Source organism: Anolis carolinensis, chromosome 1 (assembly GCF_035594765.1).
Source record: "Anolis carolinensis isolate JA03-04 chromosome 1, rAnoCar3.1.pri, whole genome shotgun sequence".
NCBI classification, from domain to species: domain Eukaryota; kingdom Metazoa; phylum Chordata; class Lepidosauria; order Squamata; family Dactyloidae; genus Anolis; species Anolis carolinensis.
In genome coordinates, this window is record NC_085841.1 from 253,610,993 (window position 1) to 253,637,094 (window position 26,102).

A 26,102-nucleotide genomic window follows, 5' to 3' on the forward strand; every position below is an offset into this window, starting at 1 on the left:
TTCTTGGTGATGCTGGTTAGCCTCCATAAGGCTCATCACTAATAGAAATAAATTATCTGTTAGTATAAAGGAAGACGATTACTTATAAAACCAGTGTTGTACTTTCACAACTCAAATAGGCTTAAACTCTTATCCCATCAATCATGGGCTGAAAGCTTAAACCGCTGAATATGTATCACTGAGCACTGCAGGACTTACTTCTGAGAAAGTATGCATGCCAGTGTGTTCTGTGTGTTTGAATGCTAAGCCATTGAAGAACATGGAAGAATTACAGTACAGAGTGCTTCCCAAGTATTTCTTGAGAAATTGGATATTCTCTAAGTACAATGGAGCAGATAGTGTTGCACAAAACAGACAACCTCGATCTCAAAGGAACTTATTTTTCTGTTTCTGACATTGAAATTGTCATTTTCATTGAATTTTGTTATTTACTGTCCTTTTTCCTTGCCCTTGCGTGGCCAAGAAGGAGAGTGGCTTCTGCCTGTATCGAGATTCTATGGCCTATCATAAATGACAATACAAGTAACATCAAATACAGAATGTAGTGCCTGTGGCTTTAACTTAATCATTTCTCACCTTCCTATGCTTTTAACATCTTTGCCTAGGAAAAAAAGCTAGGGAAGCTTTGAAAGCTTGCATCATGTATTTTTTGCATTGAGGTTGGTCAATGAAAGTATGCTGTTTTGTGGATTTTGTCATATGTGGAAGAATGGGTAGGTCTTGGTTAAGTTGGCATAAACCATGAAGGCTATGGGAGCAGTCATATAATTTCTCTTGGCAAACCAGTTCCAATTTTTTTTAAATATTCAGTAAAAGGACAGCTTCTGAGAATGTTAGTTCTTAGGCTCTGATCATTTCATATCAAACCTCTTTTGGTTCAGTTTCTGTGAATTTCAAAGGGAAGAAGTCAGTGGGCGCAGGTGACATTCACAATGATTTTTAAAAAGAAAAATGAAACAATATAAAAGAATCCTCCTCTGTACTATGATGAAAAATATAACCATTGCAGTGTTGTTTCAAAAGGAGATTTAGAACAGAGATATATCACTCTAACCATGCTCTTGGGAAATTATAGAAGTCATTAATAGAAATGAGAGAAGCATCAAAAAATGTTCATGTACCATCCTATCTCCAAGAGGTTTCAGATGGAATATCCTCTGTCAGTACATCCCTCTGAATTATATTCCAATGGGAGACAAACTGATCAATCCAAAATCACCCAGTGAACTAAAAGGCCAAGCAAGGATTGCAATACAATGTTCAATCAAAGTCCAAGATGATATCTGCTACAGGGTATGCTCTTTAGAAAAACAAGTGTTGCCTGGGAAGAACATAAAAAGAATATGTAGCATGGACATTTTATTTCTTAATATGCAAATAAATAGCCTCTCAGGGTGCATCAACACTGTAAAATTAATGCCGCGTGGCACCACTTTAATTGGTATCGCTCAGTGTTATGGCATCATGGAAGCTTCAGTTTTACATGGTCTTTAGCCATCTCTGCCAAATAGTGCTAGCACCTCAACAAACTACAACTCCTGTGATAATATCATTATCAGTTTTCCTGGGATGGTCTGCCCTCTCCTATAATCTAAGGCAGGAGTTCTTAAACTTTTCCACTCATGACCCCTTTCTGCCCAAGAAATGTTTACATGACCCCCAGGTGGCATATAAAATAGGTATGAAAATCAAATTTTTACTGCTAATAAATCAGCATTTGCAAGGCTTGCTAAACAAGTTGATTTTCCTTTTGTGATGTACAGCAGAAACATCTTCAAGAGTCCACTGTAAACATGGTATGGTGTTGCCAACATTTCATGTAAATGGATGGCATTAAGAAACTCTTAACTGTTGGCCTAATTTTTCATGACCCCCAACACTGAGCTAAGGGGACCCCATTTGGGGTTGGCGCTCACAGTTTAAGAAGCTGTTATATGTAAAATGCAGGGCAGTGCTGCAAAATGTGCTTGCAAGGTGGAAAATGAATGCAAGTGGGGGTGGTTCCACACAAGGCTTTAACCCAAGCGCAATTGGGTTTCTTAAACCTGATTGCACCTGGGTTGAAGTCCACACACCTCCCGCCAATATAGTTTTTTTTAAAAAAAGAGTATAATCACTCTACAAATGTCATAACCTGTCTGAATGCTAACTGCTCAATAAAAGTTTTTCCGGTCTTTCCGGCTGTCATTTTACTTTGACACAAAGCAGGGTTTTCCTGCTTTTTCCTGAAGGAATTCGTTTTTACCTGAGGCATCATTTGGATGCCTCAGGGAAACACCTGGGAGGGCACGCATTTTGGGTGCTGTCTGGATGCGCCCTGGGACATCTGTTGACCAAAAATGGAGAAATTGCAAAGAGCTTGGTTGGATCTGCAGAGCTGAAGGGAAATACTAAGGATAACCTAACTACCTCCATGCACCAGAGGACTCAAGGTTACAAGGCTGTGGGTTTGGGATTTCTGTATGTAAGGACATGAAATCATAGTATATTCTATTGTAAGCCACCCTAAAAATCATTTGGATGAAATATAGGATATAAATCTTTCACATAACATAGGCCTCATCTACACACCATTTACTGCACTTAATACTGGTACTGAAGAAAGTGGTTTCACTGTGCAGATGATTACATAGGAAATCCTAGAACCAGTTTGAGGCCTGGATGATGATTCCACAAACACAGACCACTGATGTGCATTAAGGGCTTTCTTTCATACAATTTTATAATTATTGGTTGTCTAGCTGCTGCTGTTTGAAGTTAGCTTCGAATTATGTTAAATGGTTAGTGTAGAAGGGGCCTTAGTAAGAAATAGCAATATCCAAACAAAAAAAATGAAGAACTCTTTCCTCAACCATTGATTGTGGTACAGAAGAAACATCCAGAGGAATGGCTAGCATATGAGTGGATGTGGAGGAAAAAAGGGAATAAAGGGAGATAAGGTTGAAGTGGTGAAGGAAGCCTTGTGTTCAAGGAATTTAAACTGCTTGTTGTTCTGGAAGGAAACCCCACAGAGTTCAATTGTGCTTCCCTAAGCTTTCATGAAGAGGGTTAAAACCAATCTGTTGGTTTTTCTCTGCGGGTGAATAATGGAGCTGCAAGGCTTTTGAGTAGTTTTCTTCCAGCATTTAAATATCCCAAAGTGCTGTGGAGAAGTAATTGTGTGAAGACAAACATGTGAATTTTTTGTACAAACAGGCATAAATGTTTTCTATGTAGAAAAGTATGTATTTTGTGCAACACCCCTCCATGTCTACACAATAAATCCTTTGCAACATTTGGGATATTCAAATATTAAGATACTACTGTATAGAAATATTCATTTCACTGAGAACTAATTTACAATAATGATTAATCCTTCTATTCCAGGACACCACAGGCAAGGATTCACACATAATTGGGATTTTATTTTATTTCCCAGGGCCCCTGACTGTATAGAAAGCTGCCATGTTTAGCAGATACTCTCTTCTTCAAGTTGTTGCTTTGTCTGTAAGGACAGAGATGGTGGAGCAGGAATGTCTAGCGTGCCTCCTTTCTCACGTGTTGACTTCAGCCTTGGGTACACCTGAATAGGGCTTCTGTGACTGAATGATTCCATAATTGTATTTTCTTCCTAACCTACATGTAAAATCTCCAGTCTGCACACTAATATACATTGCATTGCATTGCCTGTCTGTAAAGCACAGTGCTCGTTTTATTCAGTGTTATCCAGGATATTTACAAGTATTTAATGACAGATATTTAAATCTTAATTCATATTTTCAGTCTCTTTAAACAGTGTCATAAAAAAATCCCTTGGCCGTGTACATCTTATAAAAGATGTTTTATATTCAAGAATGCAGGCGCCTTTTTAGTTTTTTTTTTAAAAAAAGAGTATAATCACTCTACAAATGTCATAACCTGTCTGAATGCTAACTGCTCAATAAAAGTTTTGTCCTTAAAAAATAGATGCTAATTAATGTCGAATAATCACTGTTCTGCTGAAGAAGGATGTTGTTAATTTTTTTTAAAAATGTATTCAGTGTGTCTCATTTAATTCCATTGTTTTCTTTCCCATCTGTATGATAGTGCTGTCTCTCATATATGTTTAGAAATATCTTGATGCTTAGTTGAGAAAGAATAAGTTTCAACACAGTAGGGCTAATAAGTAGGGTAACTACTCATTGCCAATGAAGAAGAAGGGCATTACTCCCCTCCCCAAAAGGACAGAAAATTGCACACATCTGCCTAAAACTGCATATAGTAATTTATATGTGTAGGCAGATCATACCTACATTAGCTGCTACACTATGCTGGAGAATTTGGTGTGAAAACTGACTATGTATGTTGCATGCCCATCAGCCAGTTATTTAAGTACCCCTCTATTCTGCCTTGGTCAGACGACAGCCGGAATACTGTGTCCAGTTCTGGGCACTGAAATTGAAGGGAAATGTTGACAAGCTGGAATGTGTCCAGAGGAGGGCGACTGAAATGATCAAGGGTCTGGAGAACAAACCCTATGAGGAGTGGCTTAACGAGCTGGGCATGTTTAACCTGCAGAAGAGAAGGTCGAGAAGACACATAATAGTCATGTATAAATATGTGAGGGGAAGTCGTAGGGAGGAGGGAGCAAGCTTGTTTTCTGCAGCCCTGGAAACTAGGATGCTTTAAACTACAGGAAAGGAGATTCCGCCTGAATATTAGGAAGAACTTCCTAACTGTGAGAGCTGTTCAGCAGTGAAACTCTCTGCCCCGGAGTGTGGTGGAAGTTCCTTCTTTGGAGGCTTTTAAACAGAGGCTGGATGGCCATGTGTCAGGGGTACTTTGAATGCAATTTTCCTGTTTCTTAAGAGGAGGTTGGACTGGATGGCCCATGAGGTCTCTTCCAACTCTTTTTTTTTTTTTTAAATAATTTTTTATTGAGGTTTTACAATGAGTTGTGGGGGGGGGTGAGGGAGGAGGGGATGTGATTCTTGTATGTGAGGGGAAGCATAGGAAAAGGTAAGGATGGGAATATTGGGGAATAGGTGGTTGGGAAGGGGAAGGGCAATAGGTAGATAGGGGGGGGGGAGAACCCTATCCTAGGGGGGTAGGATAGGGGGGAGGGGTACATGACTTCCAGTCAGCCAGCTTCCATCTTCAAACATGTAGTTTCTTCCTTTCATCATCATTGAAGATATTCTTCCAGGGGTGACCAATTTGTTTCTCTCATAGGTCTTCCTGTAGTTTTTTTGATCAGGAATGTTAGTCTGTCCATGTTTTTAATATCCATTAGCTTCTCCAACCACAGTTCTTTTGAGAGTTTTTTTCCGTCCTTCCAGTTTCTTGCAACCACAAGCCTGGCGGCCGTTACCATGTATGTAAATAGTCTCTCCTTATTATTCTTCTCTTGCTCTAAAGTTGTTATCTCCCCTTCTTTAAAGTTATATAAACCTAGTAAATAGTATTCCGGTTTGCACTCGAATTCCAATTTTAATATCTTTTTACATTCTGTGTGAATTGTTTTCCAATACTTTTTTATTATCTTACAATTCCACCACATGTGGAAGTATGATCCTACTCGTTCCCTACAATGCCAACATCTATTATCTCTATTTTTGTACATGAATCCTAATTTTTTGGGTGTTAAATACCATCTGTGTATTGTTTTCAGCCAATTTTCCTTTAAATCAGTAGAGTAGCATAATTTGATCTTTTTATTCCATATAGTGTGCCATTCGTCTATAGTTATAGATCTTCCCAGGTTCCTGGACCATTTTATCATTGATTCTTTGACTATTTCGGATTCCGTATTCCATTCAAGCAGTTTTTTATAAAGGATTGTTATAACTTTTTTCTCCCTTTTCAACAAATTGTCCCAGAAATTTGAAATGGTACTGAAACCTAATTTTTTATCTTTTTTATAACTTTCTTTTAATTGATGGTATTGTAGCCATGTGACATTTTTATATTCTTTTTTAATATCCTCCCATTCTTTCATCGGGGGTATAGCTATCCCCGCCTCTGCTTTCTTAATTATTTCCGAATACGTCGGCCATTTTTGCCAGCCGAGCAACCTACGTTGCGTTGCCTCTAGCGGAGACAACCAAAGTGGAGTTTTTTCGTAAAAAAATCTCTTATATTTTTGCCAGATTGCCAATAATGCTGCTCTAACAAAGTGGTTACCAAATTGTTTGTCTATTTTCGCTTTGTCTTGCCATAAATAGCCATGCCATCCCCATCTCAAATCGCTTCCTTCTAATGACAGTATTTTAATTTTTTCCAGTCTTACCCAATCTCTTATCCAATCTAGCGCGCATGCTTCATGGTATAAATTTAAATTTGGAATGTCAAATCCCCCTCTTTCTTTTGGGGTAGTCATCGTGGAAAATTTAATTCTAGGTTTTTTATTTTTCCAGATAAATTTGTTTAGTTCGCGATTCCAATCGTTGAATAGTTTTTTACCTCTAATGATGGGGATGTTACGGAAAAGGTATAGTAATTTGGGCAATACATTCATTTTGATTATTGCTATTCTACCCAGTAATGATATATTTAGGTTTTTCCAATTTTCTAAGTCCCTTTTAATCTCGTTCCATTTCGTTCCATAATTAAGTTCCAATAATTGATTATTTCTATTTCCTATCCAGATTCCTAAATATTTAAATTTCTTGACAATTTTTAATCCCGAAATATCTTTAAGTTCCCCCTGACTTTTGTTTGACATATTCTTTGTTAAGATCGTTGTTTTTTCCTTATTAATTTTAAAGCCTGCCAGGGTCCCATACTCCTCTATTTTCTCCAACCAATCTTTTATTCTTTCTTTTGGGTTTTCTAATATACAAATCACATCATCGGCGAAGGCTCGTACCTTTAGTTCTTGTTTCTCTATTCTTATACCCTTTAAATTTTCCTCTTTTCTTATTGATCTCAATAAAATTTCTAAAGTAAATATAAAGATTAATGGGGACAGTGGGCAGCCCTGTCTTGTTCCTTTTTGGATTTCGAATTCTTCCGTCAGCCTGCCATTTATTTTTATTTTTGCGTATTGTTTTTCATAAATTGCATTGATCCCGTTTAGAAAATGATTTCCCATGTCCAATTCTCTAAATAATATTTTGAAAAAATCCCAATTAACATTGTCGAATGCCTTCTCCGCATCTAATGCTAAGAGGCCGACTTCCTTTTGGTGGTTTTGTTCAAGATATTCAATAGTGTCAATGACAATTCGGATATTATCTTTTGTGCTCCTGTTGGGCAGGAAGCCTGTCTGATCTTCCGCAATCCATTCATTTAAGAATTTTGTGAATCTTTCCGCCAATATCTTGGTATAAATTTTATAATCATTGTTCAGTAACGATATGGGACGATAATTCTTTACGTTACTTGGGTCTGTTCCCTCTTTATATAACAAAACAATCTCGGCTTTTTTCCACGAATCTGGTATTTTGCCTTCGCTTAAAGCTATGTTCATTATTTTTTTTAGGTATCTCAATATTATTTCCTCATCAATTTTGTAAAAGCCGGCGGTGAATCCATCCGGACCTGGGGCTTTATCTGAATTTAGTTTTGCTATAGCTTTTTTGATTTCTTCTACTGTAATTTCTCTATTTAAGTTAAATCTATCCTCTTCCGATATCTTTGGTAGCTTTTGTTTACAAATATATTTTGTTATAGCTTCTAAATTAATTTCATCTTTTTTATACAATTTTTTGTAGAATTTCTCGAATGCAATTATTATTTCATCATCTGTACACATAGTTTTTCCATTTGTTTTAATATTAACAATTTGCTGTTTGTTTGTTTTTTTCCTTATTATTCTAGCCAGCCATTTTCCTGGCTTGTTGGCATTTTCAAAGGCATTTTGCCTTATCCACTTTAGTTGCTTAGCCAGATTCTCTAATTGGAGGTTCATTTTTTCTTTTTGTAAAAAATTTAATTTTATTGATATATTACTTTTACCCGGGTTTAATTTCAATTTTTTTTCCCATTCCTCAATTTCTCTTTGTATTTTTTCTATTTTTTGGTTTTTGATCCTATTTTTCCTTGCCTTTTGTTGTATAAAGAACCCCCTCGCGTATGCCTTATATGCGTCCCAAATAGTATGTGGATTGGTACTGGAATTATCGTTTAGTAGGAAATATTCTTTAGTCATTTGTCTTACCCTCTCAATGTCTCCTTCTTGTTTTATCAAATTATCATCTAATCTCCAATATCTTGTTAACTTACTTCTATTGATTGACATAATTATTGGGCAATGGTCTGATAGATCTCTTGCCAATATTCTTGTTTCTTGTATTTTGGATATCAAACTTTTTGAAGCCCAAATCATGTCTATCCTTGTCCATAGCTTATGTCTATTTGAATAGTGTGTAAAATCTTTTTGTTTGGGATTTTTAATTCTCCAGGTGTCTAATAAATCAAATTCTTCTACTAGCTGTAGAAAATTTTTCGGGAGTGATTTCTTTTCCTTCTTTTGTTTACTTCTTTTTTGTATTGATTTATCTAAGTTATTATCTATAATACCGTTAAAGTCACCCATTATTAACCAATGATCCGCTTCTGCTCGATTAAATTTTTCCCTTAATAATTTGATAAATTTTCTTTTTGGCCCGTTTGGCATATAGACATTACAAATTAGGATAGATTCCCGATCTAATATTATTTTAACCGCAATCATTCTTCCCTCATTGTCTCTGAATACCTCTTCCGGTTTTAATTTTTCATCTATATACAGTGAGACCCCTCTTTTCTTTTTCCCATCTAAAGAGTGGAAGGCAAAGCCCAATTTATTATTTGTTAAGTGCCTAATATGTTTATTGGCAATACGCGTTTCCTGCAAAGCTATAACCTCATACTTATTTTTTGCAAAATAGTTAAACAACCTTTTTTTTTAATTTGAGAATTTAAACCATTAATGTTGTTAGAGAAAATCTTTATTGAACTTAAAAAACTACTCATCTGTGGCTATATCACTTGCTGCTCCCTCCTCCTCCTCCGACGCTTCCTTTGGATCATTCCTGTTAAACAGAGGTGTTTGGATATCCTTTGGTGACTCTTCTCTTCTCTTCTTTGACTGTTTTGGGTTTTTTTCCCAACTTGGTGGTTGTTGTTTTGATTGGTCCTTCTTTAACTTTCTGTAAAATTCATCGGCTTTTTCCTCTGATTTTATCCAAACCTTCTCATCCTTATAAGTTAACATTAAGCCTTCCTGTCTCTCCCATCTGAACCTAATTTGTAGGCGCTTTAGCTCGTCCGTTAGGAAGAAGTATTTTCTTCTGTTGTTCAAAGTAGACTGCGGGAACTCTTTATAGATCATAATTTTCTTGTCTTTATATGTAATCGGGTTAAGTTTGGACCTTCTGAATATTTCTTCTCTTATCGTTCGTTTCACCATGTGGACAATTATATCTCTGGCTACCTTGTTTCTTTTTGCATAGTTGGTGTGGATTCTGTGGGCCGTGTCTATTTGTCCTGATGCCTCTATTTCTGTACAGTTCAATATTTTAGCTGTTATTTGGACAATAATTTGTCTAATGTTTTCTTTCGGGTCTTCAGTTATGTTTCTAAATCTTAATTGATAGTCTGTTTCATTTCTTTCCAACTTCTCTTGTATTTTTTCTAGTTTAATATTTTTAAATTCCATTGCTTCCATTTTATTATGTAATTTCGATTGAATTTTCTCTATCTTGCTGTTTTGCAATTTCAGTTCTGTGATATCCCGGGCATTATCTTGAACTTCCAGTTTGATCTTGGATATTTCCTCTTTGATTTCTCTCTTAAGATCTGCCACGTCTTCTTGCAATTGTCTTTGTTGTGCGTCCTGTTTGGTGGCAATTTCATGCATTTCTTTCTGTATAAGGTCCTGCTTCGCCGAAATATTCTGCATCTCTCGTAATAATTCTCTCCAATTGGAATCCTCTGGTATCGAGTTCCTTCTCTGAATGGTTTTGACATCCTTTATTTCACTCTTGCCCTTAGGTGTCGCCATTGTGCTATCAAACCTCTGCTTTTTATCCTTAACTTATATCGGAGACCGCCGCTCTTGTATTTTACCGCTCTTATTAACTGCCAAGTAGGTATAGCAATCTGATATATTCCAACTTAAAGTATCGGACGCAGGGAAGGAAGTAACTAAGGCGCGGGAGGAACGTATGAGTCCTTCTATTTACCGTCTTCTTAATTCCTTTAATATGGTGAATACTTCTGGCTGGCCTTTGCAGTGAGAGTTCTGAGGACCCGCCTACCTGGCGCGTCACTCTTTGGTGTGTTGCTTCGAAGGCTTTCCCCTCGCTCCCTTCCTGTTCGCTGGGAGCAAGTTCCGCTATCGGCTCGAGTTGCGGACTTCTCCCCAACTCACGCACGATGCTTCGTGGGATGCGCCTTATAGACACAACACCTCGTTCTGTCACTCTCCGCCAAGGTCAGCCTTTGTTTAGCGGGTTGTTGGGTTATACTTTTTTTTTTTTCTATTCCCCCATTGCCATTGCTTGGCGCCTGTGTGGTTTCTTTCCCAGTCCAACTTCCAACCAACGGGGAACAATGGGTTGTATAATCTACGACCGACTTTCTATCGGCGAGGCGAGGAGATAGAGAGAGGCTCTGAATAAAAGTTCTATCAGACACTGGCACTGATACCCAGTTATTCTCTTGAATATGCCGTTTCTTTGCTCCTCTAGCCTATATTGTATCAGTATCAGCTGTAGATTAATTGATGACTGAAATAATTAATTATTGATAGGATCTTATCTTCCTTTCCCTTTGCGGCTGGTCACTCCTGCTATAAATACTGTGAATACTAATATCTCTCTATCAAAATTCCTTATAATCTTCGTGGAAGTTGGCGATTCAAAAAGAGATGTTACTTACATTTTATCCGGCCCCCCTACCACCGGAAACTTTTTTCTTGTATTCTCCATGCTGTAATTGAAGCGAGCACGGCGTACGGCTTGTGCCAAGCTAACTTCGCTAACTTCGCTTCCCAATCCGCGTCTTGCACGCCAGAGCTCCCGGACCCTCTCGAGCCCCCACTCTTGAGGAATGTGGTCTCACTGGGGTCATCGGGAACCTTGCTGACTTGGCAAATCCCCCTTCGTTTCAATCCACGCCGGGGGTTAGGTTTCACAACCCTATTGACGCAGCATTGGGTGAGTCGCCGGAGCTCTAGCGACCCGTGTCCGCCGCCATGTGCGCTCGCCCGGAACTCTATGATCCTATGATTCTAACTGTGAGTCTCCTTCTCATGTGAAATCCTCTTTATATTTCTGATATATATATTTCAGCACAGATACAAACCAATTTTCAAACATACTTGGGTTGTGAGGATATCTTACATGTCCCTCTTACTTCATCTTACTTCTTAGGCTGGTAAACCACTGTGACTCCATCTAAAGCAGCTTTTCTTCTTACCCATGCACTATGCTGCACCGGATAGGAAATTTCCCCATGGGAATGATGTAAGATATGACCCTTTAAGTCAGAACCTGAAATTGCCACTCTTTTGGAATGCTGGATCCTCAGAATAGAAACAGATCACTTCTGATGTTAGACCCAACCAATTTCTGGTTTGTACTGGAGCACTTCCAGTATTGACTTTTGGGGAGCCAGTGGAGTACAGTAATTTGAGTGCTGGACTAGGACACTGGGAGAACAACATTCAGATATCTTCTCCAGCATGGAAATCAATTGAAGATTCACTGGGAAATTCCATTATCTCAGCTTCAGAGGAAGGCAGTGGCAAACCCCATCTGATCTCCTTTCTTGCCAAGAAGATCCCACTCACCTAAGGTTAAACTGAGAAATGACTTGAAAGCACACAATAACAACTAGATTGTTGGCACTTAATACTAGAGCCGAACCTGAATTCATTACATCTGGAATAGACTGCTGCAACGTGGGACATGCTGGACTGCCTTGAAAATGTTTCAGAGTGTTTTTGTTTTTGGTGATAAAAAGACAACCATCTGATTTTTCTTTACCTTTAAAATATTATCTTCATTGATCATTATTTTTTTATTTTATATTTAAATTGTCATAAGCTGTAAATGTATTTGAACAAAAACAAAACATGAAGATGGCCTTTCCATTGAAATGAATGAAAATTAGGGATGTGCATGATTTATGTTTCCTTCGTTCAGTTCGTACATTCATTTCATGTTGACCGTTTGTCTACACAAAATGAATGACGAGTGTATCCACTTGCCTTGCCTTTTTCCTTTTGTGCCTTGCCTAGCTGTTTGCCTTGCTGGTGAGGGCACTGGTGGGGACTGGGGTTTTGGGTTTTGGGTTTTGGGTGGGTATGGGGTTTTGCCTGGCTGCTTGCCTTATTTTTTCAAAAAATCCTTTTTTGTTGGGCTTCCCTTTTTCATTTATCTCACTGGCTCTTTCTGTATAACCTGCCTTTGCCTTGGTCCTTTGGGCTACAATAAGGATAGTGTTAGAATTTTTTTATATTTAGTATATTTTTGAAAGCAAAGACATTTTGGGGCTTTGTATCATTGTAATCCTCAACCCATGAGCCCTCCCATTGCCACCAATGGGACATAAATTTTCATTTTTTTCAAAAGTGAGATGAAAATTCTATTTGTATAAGCGCCCCATTTTCAGAAATGGAAACAAATATGAAAATGAGACAAAATAAATGAAACTTCACAAAACGAACAGCAATTCCATACAAATACACAACACTAATGGGAATGCACTGAAGGGGGCAACTATGAGACCATCAGAACCAGTGCTTGACAAAGTTATCACAGTTTTTGTTTTGTTTTGCACTTCATCTCTTGACTGGCAATTTCTTGGCCTTAGAATATAACAAGTAACTTCTCCAGGTGTGAATAAGAAAAATATTCTCCTGAAAGAAAAATGTGGACCGAGTAACAGAACAGTTGGAAAAATTAGAGAATTTGACTTGAAGGCAGCTGATAAATCAGTGTCTTGGTTTCTTACCTGTACAAGGGATATATCTGACTTAATTATAAGGATAAGTAAGATGAAGCTATGTTGATAATTTTGCAATTATTATTAGAAATAAAAAACTGTGTAAATCTGTGCCATCTTATTGCTTTCAGACAAGGTCTATTTCTGTGAAAAAAATGATTGCTGATGAACAAAACAATAGTCTTAGAAATTATGAAGACTTGGTTTATGAAATTTATCTCAATATATATCCCTTTTGGCTCTTTCCATAATCATTTTCTCACCAAAACTACAATGCAGTGAAAATATCTGTTTTTGTTACAGCTTATCAATGACTTTTAAAAAATGTATTATTTGCCTATTGTGATGGATTCTGGCAGTTTGACCTGAATATATTAAAATATTGTAATGTTTTGTAACGTATCCCAAGATTTAAAAAAGATAAATATTTCTTAAAAAATCAGGACATATCTTATTAGCTTTCCCTTTCATGTCTCCGATAAAGGTTTGTTTGACAGAGCGTAAGATAGTGGTGAAAGCCTAAGGTAAAGGTTAAACTCTGTTTTATTATGTTTACAGGATTTAAAGGGTAAATCAGGAAGTGCTTATTTAACGTCCAAGTGAAAGTGGTGGATTAGCAACCAAACCGGGATTTGAAAGCAGCCTTAATCCTTAAAAATCTTTGCAGGTGAAAGGTCACTCTTTTAACACCACATCGAGTAAAGAATGAAGCAGATAAGAAGCCTCTGTTTCCTCCTTGCCCAGCTAATCCACTGAGGAAATGAGCAGCACTGTTTCTCAGCTACATAAATGACGGTTGAAACTGGGGAAACACTTGGAGAATCACCAGGAAGTAATTAAAGAAGGTTTATTCTCTCTACTGATAATACCAAAAAGGGGTGTGTGTTTCTTAGAGACTTTTTTAAAAGTACTATCCACAGTGAATAAAATAAAATATTCATTTTCATTCATCTTGTCATGTGTTAGGATTAAAGGTCAATACACATGTTTATTTTTGAGGCAGGAATGTCTTCAGCTGGTGCCGTTGGCATCCAGTTTCCCCCCAGAGACAAAGTATGGGGGTGAAATAGTCCTAAGGAAAAGGTCTACATGGGGGGGGGGGGGGGTCAACATTAAGACATTTTTGAAAATGTTGTGCTCAGAGAGGGTGACCATAGAAGATATTGACATAATTCGGTTTCCAGTGGTTGGTTTTGCCCCTTGATCCAGAAATAAAACAAGGCTTAGCTCTCAAAGGCATTGATAGCAGTCTGGCTCCCACGGGCAAAAAAGGTGGTTGTAACTAACCTATTGAGAATCAGCTTTAAAAGGTTTTGTCACCAGAGAGTAGGCTTTACAGTCTTCTATAATACCTCAACTGCACATTACAGTGAATCATAAATCTTTCAGTGGCAGAAGTCTGTGTATGTAGAGGGGGCAAAATATTGGGGAGAGCGCCATTCCTTTTGTATGTCTCTGTGTGCATAGTCTTAGCAGCTACTAGAAGCTTACTTCTACTCCCTCCTTCCCAGAATGAAGAGTTCCAGCTGCTCATGGCCAGGGAACCACAGAGGTAAATAAAATATTCTGCTCTGGACCTGTCCTTCAGCTGCAAATATTAAGGGCCACTGGCCTGTGTGTTTGTGTATCTGACCTGCTTCTGTAAAGCAGCAGCTAATACGGCTCTCAACCTCTTCAGGCATCTTGGTCTACATTATTATAACTGTGAGGACTGGCAGACCAGGCTTTTTTTTTTTTTTAAGTGTCAGGAGCAACTTGAGAAACTGCAAGTCACTTCTGGTGTGAGAGAATTGGCCATCTGCAAAGATGTTGCCCAGGGGATGCCTGGATGTTTGATGTTTTACCATCCTATGGGAAGCTTCTCTCATGTCCCCGCAGACCAGACTGAATCCACTATTCTCACCACTGCAGCTCTACTGATGCCCATGTGTTGGAGCTAAAGATCAGAAAAGGAAAGTCTGATACTCGTTTGTAGGCTCTTCTTGTGATTTAGGAGCCTGCATGGCCTAGATTATCCTCTCATGCAACCATAACTGCTCCCTGGCCAATCAGAGACTTCCACGATGGCTGAAAAAGGTGGGGGCTAGCGTCCTCCGCGTCCACGTGGAGGATCTCTATAAAAATCCCCAACCGCAGCCGACCCAAGCCATTCTGGGTTGGGATACCGAGGAGCGAGGGTGTTTGGCCCACGCTGGGAAGCTGCTTGCTTGCTTGGGGGAGAGAGGGCTAACTGGGGGTAGAGTGTTTCTGTTGTTGCTGGTTCGATATTGTGTTTTTTGGGGGGGGGGGGAATTGGCTGGGGGCTTGGGGCAGAGTCCTTGCTGTGGCTGGCTTTAGGGAACTTTTTTTTTCCAAAGGACGTCTGCGTCCCTGCTAGTGCTGAGCTTGGGGTGCTTTCCATCTACTCCTGAGGGAGACCTTTTGCCTTTCTGTTTTCTTTTTTGGACTTTAGCCATCACCACATCAGCCCTTCTTTGCAATCCTGAAAGGGGGGGGGGGACTTGAAAATAATAGTTTCCAAAGGACGTCTGCGTTCCTGCAAGTGTATTGCTTCCCTCCCGCTCCGTTTGTAATCCCAAGCACCCGGGCTGAGTGTTATTGCAGCAATCACAAAGACACACATGGTTTTCAAACCTAAAGGGTACATTGGAAGAAATAGTTTCCAAAGGACGTGGGGCACCCGCCAAGGCATTGCTTCCCTCACGCTCCATTTCTATTCCCAAGCCTTGGGCTGAGTTTTATTTCTGCAATCACAAAGTCAGACATTGATTTGATTCAATAGAGGGTCCACAGCAATTTATAGTTTCCAAAGGACATTGCCAATCCTGTCAAGGCATTGCTTGGCGTGTGCTGCATTTCTAATCCAAAGTCCTCAGCCAGAGTTTCATTTTTGCAATCACAAGGTCAGCCAGTGGCACCATTGATCAAAAGGTTCAAAGGAAATTTATAGTTTCCAAAGGACGTTGCCAATCCTGTCAAGGCATTGCTTGGCGTGTGCTGCATTTCTAATCCAAAGTCTACACAAGTAGAAGAGGGACTTTTACAGTAATAAGAACCCAATTGAACAGGAAATAAGACTTTCAAACCAGGAACAGGTTTCTTCAAATATTGAAAAATAGTGTATTATAAAAAGTTATGAAAATTCGCCAAAATTCATAGGAGACAGGAAACATTCTGCAATTTGTTGAGCAAAGAGTGTTGAATGTGTTGTCCCACTGTACCAAATTTGATGAGAATAGCTCAAGAAATGAGGGCGGGAGACCCCCAGAAAAGTCCCCCCCCCGGTTTCCTGTTTTTTGGCGATTGCGCATGCGCGTCCGCCATTTTAGAAACATTTTAGAAACATTACGAATTTTCGGAAATATCCGAAAATTTTGGGTGAAAAATTAAGAAATAACTTCTATATCGAAGAGCCGGCACCCCCTACTTTAGAAACGAGAATTGAAACATTTTTTCCATTGATCGGACAAGCCTAGTGTCTAATTACCATATATGGTACGACATCCTTATCCATCCACTTGATAACCATAGTTTCATTTACTCAGTCTCCCAAAAATTCCCCTGGAAGTAATTGTGGGCTTCGCTAGATCTTCTAATGTGACTCTATGATATGTTTCTAGCCCAAGTACAATAAAAAAATATAAGGTCCATTATTATCCATGGTTTCAGGTATCCAAAGATCTTAGGACATATCTCTTGTGGATACAGGAGTCACACTATGGATAGGTGTATCAGCACATGGTTTCCTACTTTTAAGCTGTTTTTGAGATGTTCCATTATTATCTCATGCGCCCTTCATCCTTGCTTATTTCCATTGTTGCAAACTGCATTCAAAGTACAAAAATGGTTTGTACGCCACTCCTCAGTGGAGAGAAAAGAGGAAGCCACAGGATTTGCCCTTTCTAATAGATTCAATATGTAATTTCTGACGTTTATTCTCTTAAACTAGGAGTAGTTATTATTCCTCTTGTTTCCTGGTATTGCCCTTTTGACTTTTGCCTAATGTTGCTGAGCCACATGTGTCTTTGTTTTCATCTGAAAGGCTGGAGGATTTCTCATCATCATCATCACCACCACCATCTTACCATTAATATGCCCGTTGCCCACCCTTAACATGCTTTCTTTGAAATAAATACATATTGCTTTTGATGGAAATCAGTATACCTCCTATTAATTTTCTCATTTCAGGTTCGATTGTGTTATTCAAAGCAGCCCCTGGTGGCGCAGCAGATTAAACCACTGAGCTGCTGAACTTGCTGACTGAAAGGTCAGTGGTTCGAATTCGGAGAGCGGCATGAGGTCCCACTATTAGCCCCAGCTTCTGCCAACCTAGCAGTTCAAAAACGTGCAAATGTGAGTAGATCGATAGGTACTGCTTCAGCGGGAAGGTAACGGCGCTCCATGCAGTCATGCCGACCACATAACCTTGGAGGTGTCTATGGAGAACGCTGGCTCTTCAGCTTAGAAATGGAGATGAGCACCAACCCCCAGAGTCGGACACGACTGGACTTAATGTCAGGGGAAAACCTTTACCTTCATTATTCAAAAATGAGTGAAGTGTTTTGTTGCCCCTTGCTGCTCCTACCCCATGCTCCTCTGGGACCTTCATATTCCTGCATCCATTCTGTGGAAAGCAGTGATATGAAGGAACTAAAGGAACCAAATGATGAGTGTCTAGATCCAGGGAAGTCATGTCACCCCTCTATTCTGCCTTGGCCAGACCACACCTGGAAAACTGTGTCCAATTCTGGGCACCACAATTGAAGGGAGATGTTGACAAACTGGAAAGCGTCCAGAGGAGGGCGACTAAAATGATCAAGGGTCTGGAGAACGAGCCCTATGAGGAGCGGATTAAAGAGCTGGGCATGTTTAGCCTGCAGAAGAGAAGGCTGAGAGGAGACATGATATAGCCATGTCTCACTTTAGGGAGATAAAACAAGGTAATAATAATAATAATAATAATAATAATAATAATAATAATAATAATAATAATAATAATAATATCATCATCATCATCACCATCATCATCATCAGGAAGTGCTTTTTTTTGTCCAGTTATTATTAGAAGCACAGGTACAACAATATACTGAAACCATAGCAGTGCAGTAGGCATCAGGGCTGACCTTACTCTAAGGTGACAGTTGGTAAAAGGTGGACACAGACATCATTATTCCCTGACCATTCCTTCTAAATTGCATGGCCTTTTCACTCTGATGTAGGACAGAACTGCATGTAGCAATCCACCTGTCCTACACCTTAATTTTTTTATATTGAAAGCAGGGTGTAATCCTATAATCCAGTCACTTGGAACAGGATATTCTAATGTATGTTACATAACAGCATTAAAATATTTGCCTTAATGAAGGTCAAAAATCTCATTCATTCATGGTGTGAACTTCAGATATAAGGAAACAGCTGCAATAATTCTGAAAAAATCTATTTCTCAGCCAAACATATTTTGGAGAAGCAACAAAACCACTTTACTCCTGCTCACAGTTCCTTACCATTCCAGAGTAGTTTCAAAAGGGAGCAAGAGCAGTGAATGAAAATATAACTCCCCAATCACCATGGCTTTCCCTGGAAGGGAATAAAAGTATTTGCCAGAAATATAATTGTTATTAATGCATAGGTTGTAATTCCTCCTAGGAAGCATAGGATTGTAACCATACACAATAACTTATATATTAAATGTTAAAACCTGCTGTTTTGTAAATATTATCACCCCCTGAGTAGACAACCCTTAACTTTTCCTGAACAATCAATATAGAACAAGAAAGCTATTCCATATTTTAGCTACCAGAGAGACGTCTCACACATAATGGAATATAACATTCTTTTCAATATTTATACCAAGCCAACCATTATTAAATCACAGGTAAAAAAAAAAAACAACGGTAAAATTCTGCTGACGTTTCGTCATAAAATGGCATAGGCATTCGTCTTATAAAATTGTCTCATGCAGACTGATAAACTGTGCTCCTTTTGGACATATATGGATCTGATGTGCTTTTTTTCCTTGCCTCAGGTGGTTATGACACATTCAGCTGTTAACTTATGCAGTTCATTTTCTTCCCATACAGAACCTGTGGTTAAGCATTATGTTTCATATGTGGGATGATATTACTTTTTTTGCTATAAAAATAATCCCACAGAGTGCTTTGCATGCAATATGAAGATTATTTGAGTTGCATGCTTTTGCATCACACTTGTAATTTTTCCCAGCAGTTGTACTTATCTAAGTTTTTCATTTTGATGCAAGATTGTGTTTAAGCACTTTTTTTTAAGAAATAAAAGAATTATTTTGAACAAGATGCACCTATCTCATACACAGATATTGCATACAGTTGATCCAGGGGCTTCTGGAACTTGTAGTTCCAAAAGTGCTGGTGCCTCTCCAAACTACAGCTTCTAGGATCCCATAGCCTTGAGCCATGGCAGTTCAAGGGGTGACAAACCACATTAATTATTCAGAGTGGAAACACCCCTTGTCATCTATACAGCAACCCATTAAACATAAGAATTGGTATCCAATGAAAGTGAGGGAGTGAAAAGCTGTATGACTAAATGGGCAATGAATATCAGTAGATCCATAGGCTGAAGCGAATGGGAGTTCATGTGGAATAAAAAATTGAAGTATACATATGCAACGGAATTAAAAGAAAATTGTTATAAAATGTTCCACCGCTGGTTAATGATTCCACAAAAATTAGGAATTATGTATAAGAACACAAATAATAAATGTTGGAAATGTGAGGGCTCTTTTTACCACATGTGGTGGACCTGTGGAAAAGCAATGGATATTGGAGAATGATACATGAAATATATATAAAAAAATCTTTAAAATAAAAATTCAAATGAAGCCGAATATTTTCTACTAGGAATTACAGATGCAGTAATTGACCTAGACAGCAACAAAGATATACTATTCATGTATTTGACAACTGCAGCAAGGATAACTTATACTAGATACTCGGAAACAGAAGAATTTCCAACCAAAGATTAATGGTTAGACAAAATGCGAGAAATAATGGACATGAATAGATTAACCTTCTTAATGAAAAGACACACAGGAAGACCAATCAAACCAACTGACTGGAGGCTTTTTGAAAAGTACATGAACGTGTATAGAAAACTATTAAATAGAGACGAATATATGAAGAAAGGAAGAACTTTAAATTTAGGAGGACGAAAAAGGGACAAACGGTTCTGGTCCAACTTACCTGTCCGAACATTTCTCCTCCTATGAGCCTATTAGAACTTTCGGCCCCATCTGCCACACAAACACGACTGGTGGGGACGGGAGAACAGGGCCTTCTCAGGGCTCCTCGGCTGTGGAACTCCCTCCCCAGTGACATCCGGTAGGCTCCATCGCTTCTGGGTTTTAGAAAGAAACTAAATACCTGGCTATGTGCACGTGCGTTCAGTGAATAAGCTTTTACGGCTTCGACACGGTCTGGATCAAGGTTTTTGGACGAATTGATGTATGCATTTTATATGTTTTAAGTTTGTATACTGTCTCATGGAGCCTCCGGTGGCTCAGTGTGTTAAAGCGCTGAGCTGCTGAGCTTGCAGACCGAAAGGTCCCAGGTTCAAACCCGGGGAGCGGAGTGAGCACCTGCTGTTAGCTCCAGCTTCTGCCAACCTAGCAGTTTGAAAACATGCAAATGTGAGTAGATCAATAGGTACCGCTCCAGCGGGAAGGTAACGGCGTTCCATGCAGTCATGCTGGCCACATGACCTTGGAGGTGTCTATGGACAACGCCGGCTCTTTGACTTAGAAATGGAGATGAGCACCTACCCCCAGAGTCGGACACAACTGGACTTAACGTCAGGGGAAACCTTTACCTTTACCTTACCTTATGCTGTCTCATGTGTTTTAATGCCTAATGTAAATTGTTTTTTAACCGCTTTATGTTTTATTGGAGTGCATTGTTCTTTTATTGGCATTGCCAGATCTGTAAGCCACCTTGAGTCCCTTCGGGTGAGAAAGGCGGTATAGAAATGACGAAAATAAATAAATACATAAGATAATTCAAATCAACCATTATGACATAGAAATATAATAGATGACCACAAAGAAGAAGATGGAAGACAACAAACCTTTCCCCATCCCCTCTTTTTTATTCCTAGCCCTCCCCCTTTTCCCTTCTTTCCCCTTCTCTTTCCTACCCTCTTCAAAGTCCTGACCCTCTATTTCTTCCCTCTTTCTCCTCCCAATTTCCTTTTTAATACAATGTAAATTTGAAACTGACTACTAAATATGATTTTTAAAAGAATTGGTATCCTTGTCTTACAGTTGGGGGACTGAAACTAAGAGTTTTGTCTTGTATAAAGTGAGTTTATGGCTAGGGCAAATCCAAAACAGTAATATCCAACAGCATAGATCAGAAGTCAAGAATGTTCCACCAGTTATTCAACATTTTGGATGCTAGTGGTGTGCACAGACGCTGTTTATTTTAATGAGCTTGAACTTTCTGCTGCCACTGATTTCCTCCTACACTGGTATCAGAAGAGCAAAAACTTCAGAAGGTGACTTTTTCCAAATCATATTTAGCCAAAATTGAAATAGTGAAGCATGATATAGACTTGCTTCTGGGTAGATATGATTGGAATGATCAAAAAGAACTATTTTCTTGTATTGTTGAACTGAACGTATGAGCAATGAGATTGAGAAACTGTAATTACTTACAATTGAAAAGTGCCAGGAAAACAAACAAAACACCTTTGCTTCATTCTTTAAAGACACCTCCTCTGCAAAGTTTTTATTCCTGTGTATCTTCAAAAATAGTGTTCATGCAAGGCATGCTCTTTTTATTCTTTTTGGTAAATGCATATTATGGATTAGACAAAATGTTATATTCTAGAACCTTTATAGGTCCTGAAATATGACTTCCTTTACTCTGCCACACCTTAACAGTGAGGGTCATAATTCACTCATAAAGACTGATAGCTGGCATTTGTCCTAAAGTTATTCAATGATTGCATGAGAATTAAAATAAAATTATCTTCTCATCCCAAGAGTAAGCTATTCCTGCAGGCTAAGGCTAAACAGGACTTAATTATGAAGCATGTGTTTGGAGAATCATTAAACCTCTCAATGAAATTAGGAACTTCCTTGCAATTTATATTAAATACACCCAATATAAAATACTTATTCTGGGGAAAAACATGCACCTTCACAGCCTACAGACAACAAACAAGAGATAATAAACTAGTCACTTTTACCTTGCTACATGTTGCCCTACTGTTTCTTTTGACCATCTCAGCTTTTCTTCATGTGAAAAAGAATTATAATAGGATTATGCAGCCTTTCCAAGCCTGGTACTATCCAGATGTCTGGGACATCCTATGACCTTGTCACATGTGCCGCTGGAATCGGCCAGACTCGCCACATCCCAGCAGTGCACATGCAGAGATGCATGCGCCACATGCCCCGAACTGTCCCAGCTTTCCTAATGGAAAGATGGGGAGTCTCCCGTTGACCACCGCCAATATTTTTGCGGCAGTGGCAGGGTGTTTGTGGCAATCCCAGAAGTACTTTTTTGGGGTGTGATGGGAGCCACCTGGCTCTATGGCTGAAGTAAAAAAAAAAACATTGCCGCCGCCGAATTTTGGACAGTGTAAAGAGGTCCCTAGTCTGCAATTTCCACCATCCCTGATCATTGGCCAGGACTAATGCAAAAAGTGCACAAAGTGTCATGAAATAATAATGTTATGGGAGGCAGAAAGAAAACAACCCTTTTTCTTCCATCTCTACATTATAACCTAGATGCTTATGCCAGTTTCCAGGGTATCACGCTATGAAGCCAACAAATCCATCTCCACTGGTTCAAATCAATGATTCTTAAATCTGATAGTCTGTTTCTTGTCCAGTTTGGATGTGTGAAGAAATGTGCAACAACACAGATTTCTAACTAAAAACCTCTTCCAGGGAGTTTCTTTGTATGTGGGTAACAATTGAAGCATGATGATGCATGATGGTTATAGTTTCACCTGCAAGTATTCATGAACTGGTTGAGTTCCCTCTCTCTCTCTCTCTCTCTCAAAAAAAAACCTACAGAACAAAAAAAAAGTAACCTCTTTTCATTTTCTAGTGCTCAGGACTGTGCCTTATTACTTTCTCAGGGTTTTCCTTTTCCACATAAATATATCCGTAGTTCTAATAACTATGTGTCTAAATAATTTTGTTTTGGTTCCTTTCATCCAGTTGCACACTAAGTAGGTCAAGTAAAAAAGCAAAAACAGCCATGTTGGCCAAAAGAAAATGTTGAAATCCGTATTAATATAATACTGTACATTCTTGGAGCAATTCAGAGGCCACTAAAATTCAAACGTACATTTGGTTTTCCAGAACATTTAACTGGATAAATGTTTCAACCATATAAGTCATGGGGACATTATCACACAAGGCTCCTAAAACAGGTTCTACTGTTGCAAACCTGTCTTGCTTGAGATTGGAGTATGCATTTCCATTTTCTTGTTCTGTGAAATATGTTCACTAAAGCTACTCTGCAATTAATAATGAAATGACAGACCACCCATATTTTAAAGACAATGGCAATTTGCTTTTGTGTACAATGTCAAAGATGTGTAATCAGTATGCAAAGGGACTTTGTAGCACTTTAGAGATCAATGGAGAGAAAGGAGTTGGTAGCATAAGCTTTTGTTGATTAAAGCCATGTCTATGAGGCACAAATAAAACAAATTCACCTTGAACTCATTGCAAGCCGTCCATACAATGTATGGCCAGTGCTGTTGTTAATCTGTCACAATGAGAACCACATGTTATTCTGGAACTTTCAGAGAGACCCCAACATTTCTGACATGTGGACATCTGAATCAGAGTGGATTTAGGGTGATCCAGAACTCCAGCACATTTTTCTCAGTTAATTTCTAAGGTGTTACAACATAATAATAATATAACAACAAAACTTTATTTGTATACCGCTCTATCTCCCCAAATGGACTCAGGGCGGTTTCCTACCAGTGCAAAACAGCATACAATATATAATAACTTAATATAGTAAAAGAGCATCATTAAAACAATACAAAACAATTGGTTAAAATTAGCAATAAATAAAATAAATAGTCACAGTCAGAACCTTCGCTCAAGGGGGCAGGAATTAGTGCAGATTAACATGGTCCATATTAGGGATAGAAAAACTTGTGCACGTATCTTAGGGCCGAGAGGTGAGCAGTGTACCAGAGTAGAGTCCAATTTGGCTAATGAGGCTAATCTGACTCAAAAACCTGTTGACACCACCAGGTTTTTAATTCCTTTTGAAAAGTGGGCAACGTGGGGGCCAATTTGATCTCTTTTGGGAGACCATTCCGGATCCGGGGGGCCACTACCGAGAAGGCCCGCTCCCTCGTCCCCACCAAACGCACTTGGGACGGCAGTGGGAGAGAAAGAAGGGCCTCCCCAGCTGATCTCAAGGCCCGCACTGGTTCATAGTGGGAGATGCGATCACAGAGATAGGAAGGGTCTGAGCTGTGTAGGGCTTTATAGGTCAATACCTGCACCTTGAATTGGGCCCGGCAGCTTATCGACAGCCAATGGAGCTGCTTTAATAGGGGCATTATATGCTCACTATAGCCAGCTCCCGTTAGAAACCTGACTGCCAACCTTTGAACCAGCTGGACTTTCCAGACTGTCTTCACGGGCAGCCCCACGTAGAGAGTATTACAGTAGTCCATACATACATACTGATATTCCATATGTACTGATATTCCAGACTAACACAGCTATGTCACTGAATTCTCTCCAAGAATATGTGTAGTGTGATTAATATGCCTGAATGACTAGATGAGTCTCCCACAATTTAGGCAAACAATATGGATAAATTATAGCTGGTTTCTGAAGGACCCACAAGGAAGCTCCAATTGTCTACAGACACATGCAACCATGTCACTTTAATGTCCAGGTGATGTATATTATCCTGGAAATAGCAGTTGGAACTGGCCCTAAGCACAAAGTAGCAATTCCCTTATGGAACTGGGCTGGGGTTGAAGAAGAAGACCAGGATGTATGTACGCATGGCACCCCAATCTACCTAAGCCAGCCCCTTGTCTTTAGTTGGGACTCTTGGTGGCATCAGCAGTGTTGAATTTGCTTTTGAGTCATATTCTATAGTTCACAGGAAACATCCAGTGTTCTACAGCTAGGAGAGAAGGATAGGGTTCATCACTTTGGAAAGCATCTTCCAAATCTGGAATCAAACCCAGAATGGATTTATCACAACCTTGACATGGCCTTTGAACTCAACAAGTATAGCTGCATATATTGAAGCACAATTCCATGAGCAGTCCAGTCACCTTCTTGAAAGATGAACATCTTTTCCAGCTCAAGCAGGAAGATGTCTTAGACCAGTTCTAGGAGACTCAATATTTTGAGATAGACTGCCACCAATTCATCCTGCAACCCTATTTGCTTCGGTTTGTGATTGTAAACCTCTCCTTGAAGGTTCTTGGACTGGCAAAGAACAATATTATCCCCATAAAAAGAGGCAAAGCTTGGTTTAGAGTGGTGAATAATCCAATAAAACAAGGAAGCAAACTCAAGAGGCAGGCTCAGCAAATGAAAGCAAGAAATGTTTCAGATTTCTTTCCCCTGAAGCGCTTGGATGACGCAGTCATAATATCACACCCCAGACATGTCATGCTCAGTAGAAGCCACCACAGCATGCCAACAAAGGCTGGTGTGTTAGGCTTGCAGACATCAGGTCATCCTTAATTAAAGCTGTGTAAACCAATTTAAACAGCTGGTTTTTTAGAACACAAAACTTTCAGGCGAAGGGAGAAGTGCACCTCCCCCTTTAAAATACAATTTGTAACCATCATTAAAAACTCTTCCTTTTGGCAGGGGGAAAAGAGAGTGTGACATCAGATGAAAGCAGTCATTTTCCAGGAAAAAGAATTTTGAAAAGCAATCAAATACTCAAGGGATCAGGTAATCACCCGATGCAAACTCTCCAGTATAAAAGTGTTAGGTGTGTTGATTTATGGCCATATAAATATATTGGCCTCTTATTGTAAGGCATTTCAAGCTGGCGTTTTCCCATGGACAAATTTGTTTCCTTCTTGGGATGCTAAGTGTCTTGACATGCCCTTCTTTAATTCTTTCCCTTGCTTGCCAGTGTAAGTTGTGTTTTCTTACCATTCCCCCTACCAAAAATAAAATGATTTTGCTGACAGATATCAACGAACTC

General features: G+C 39.1%; 1 long non-coding RNA gene across 1 annotated transcript; it reads left to right on the plus strand.

The window, feature by feature from the left end:
* The first annotated feature begins 12,277 nt into the window (after positions 1–12,277).
* Positions 12,278–20,925, plus strand: LOC134295320 (uncharacterized). The gene is made up of 2 exons (XR_010001863.1): positions 12,278–14,446; positions 17,083–20,925. It is a non-coding gene; the product is annotated as an uncharacterized LOC134295320 (long non-coding RNA).
* The last annotated feature ends 5,177 nt before the right edge of the window (positions 20,926–26,102 follow it).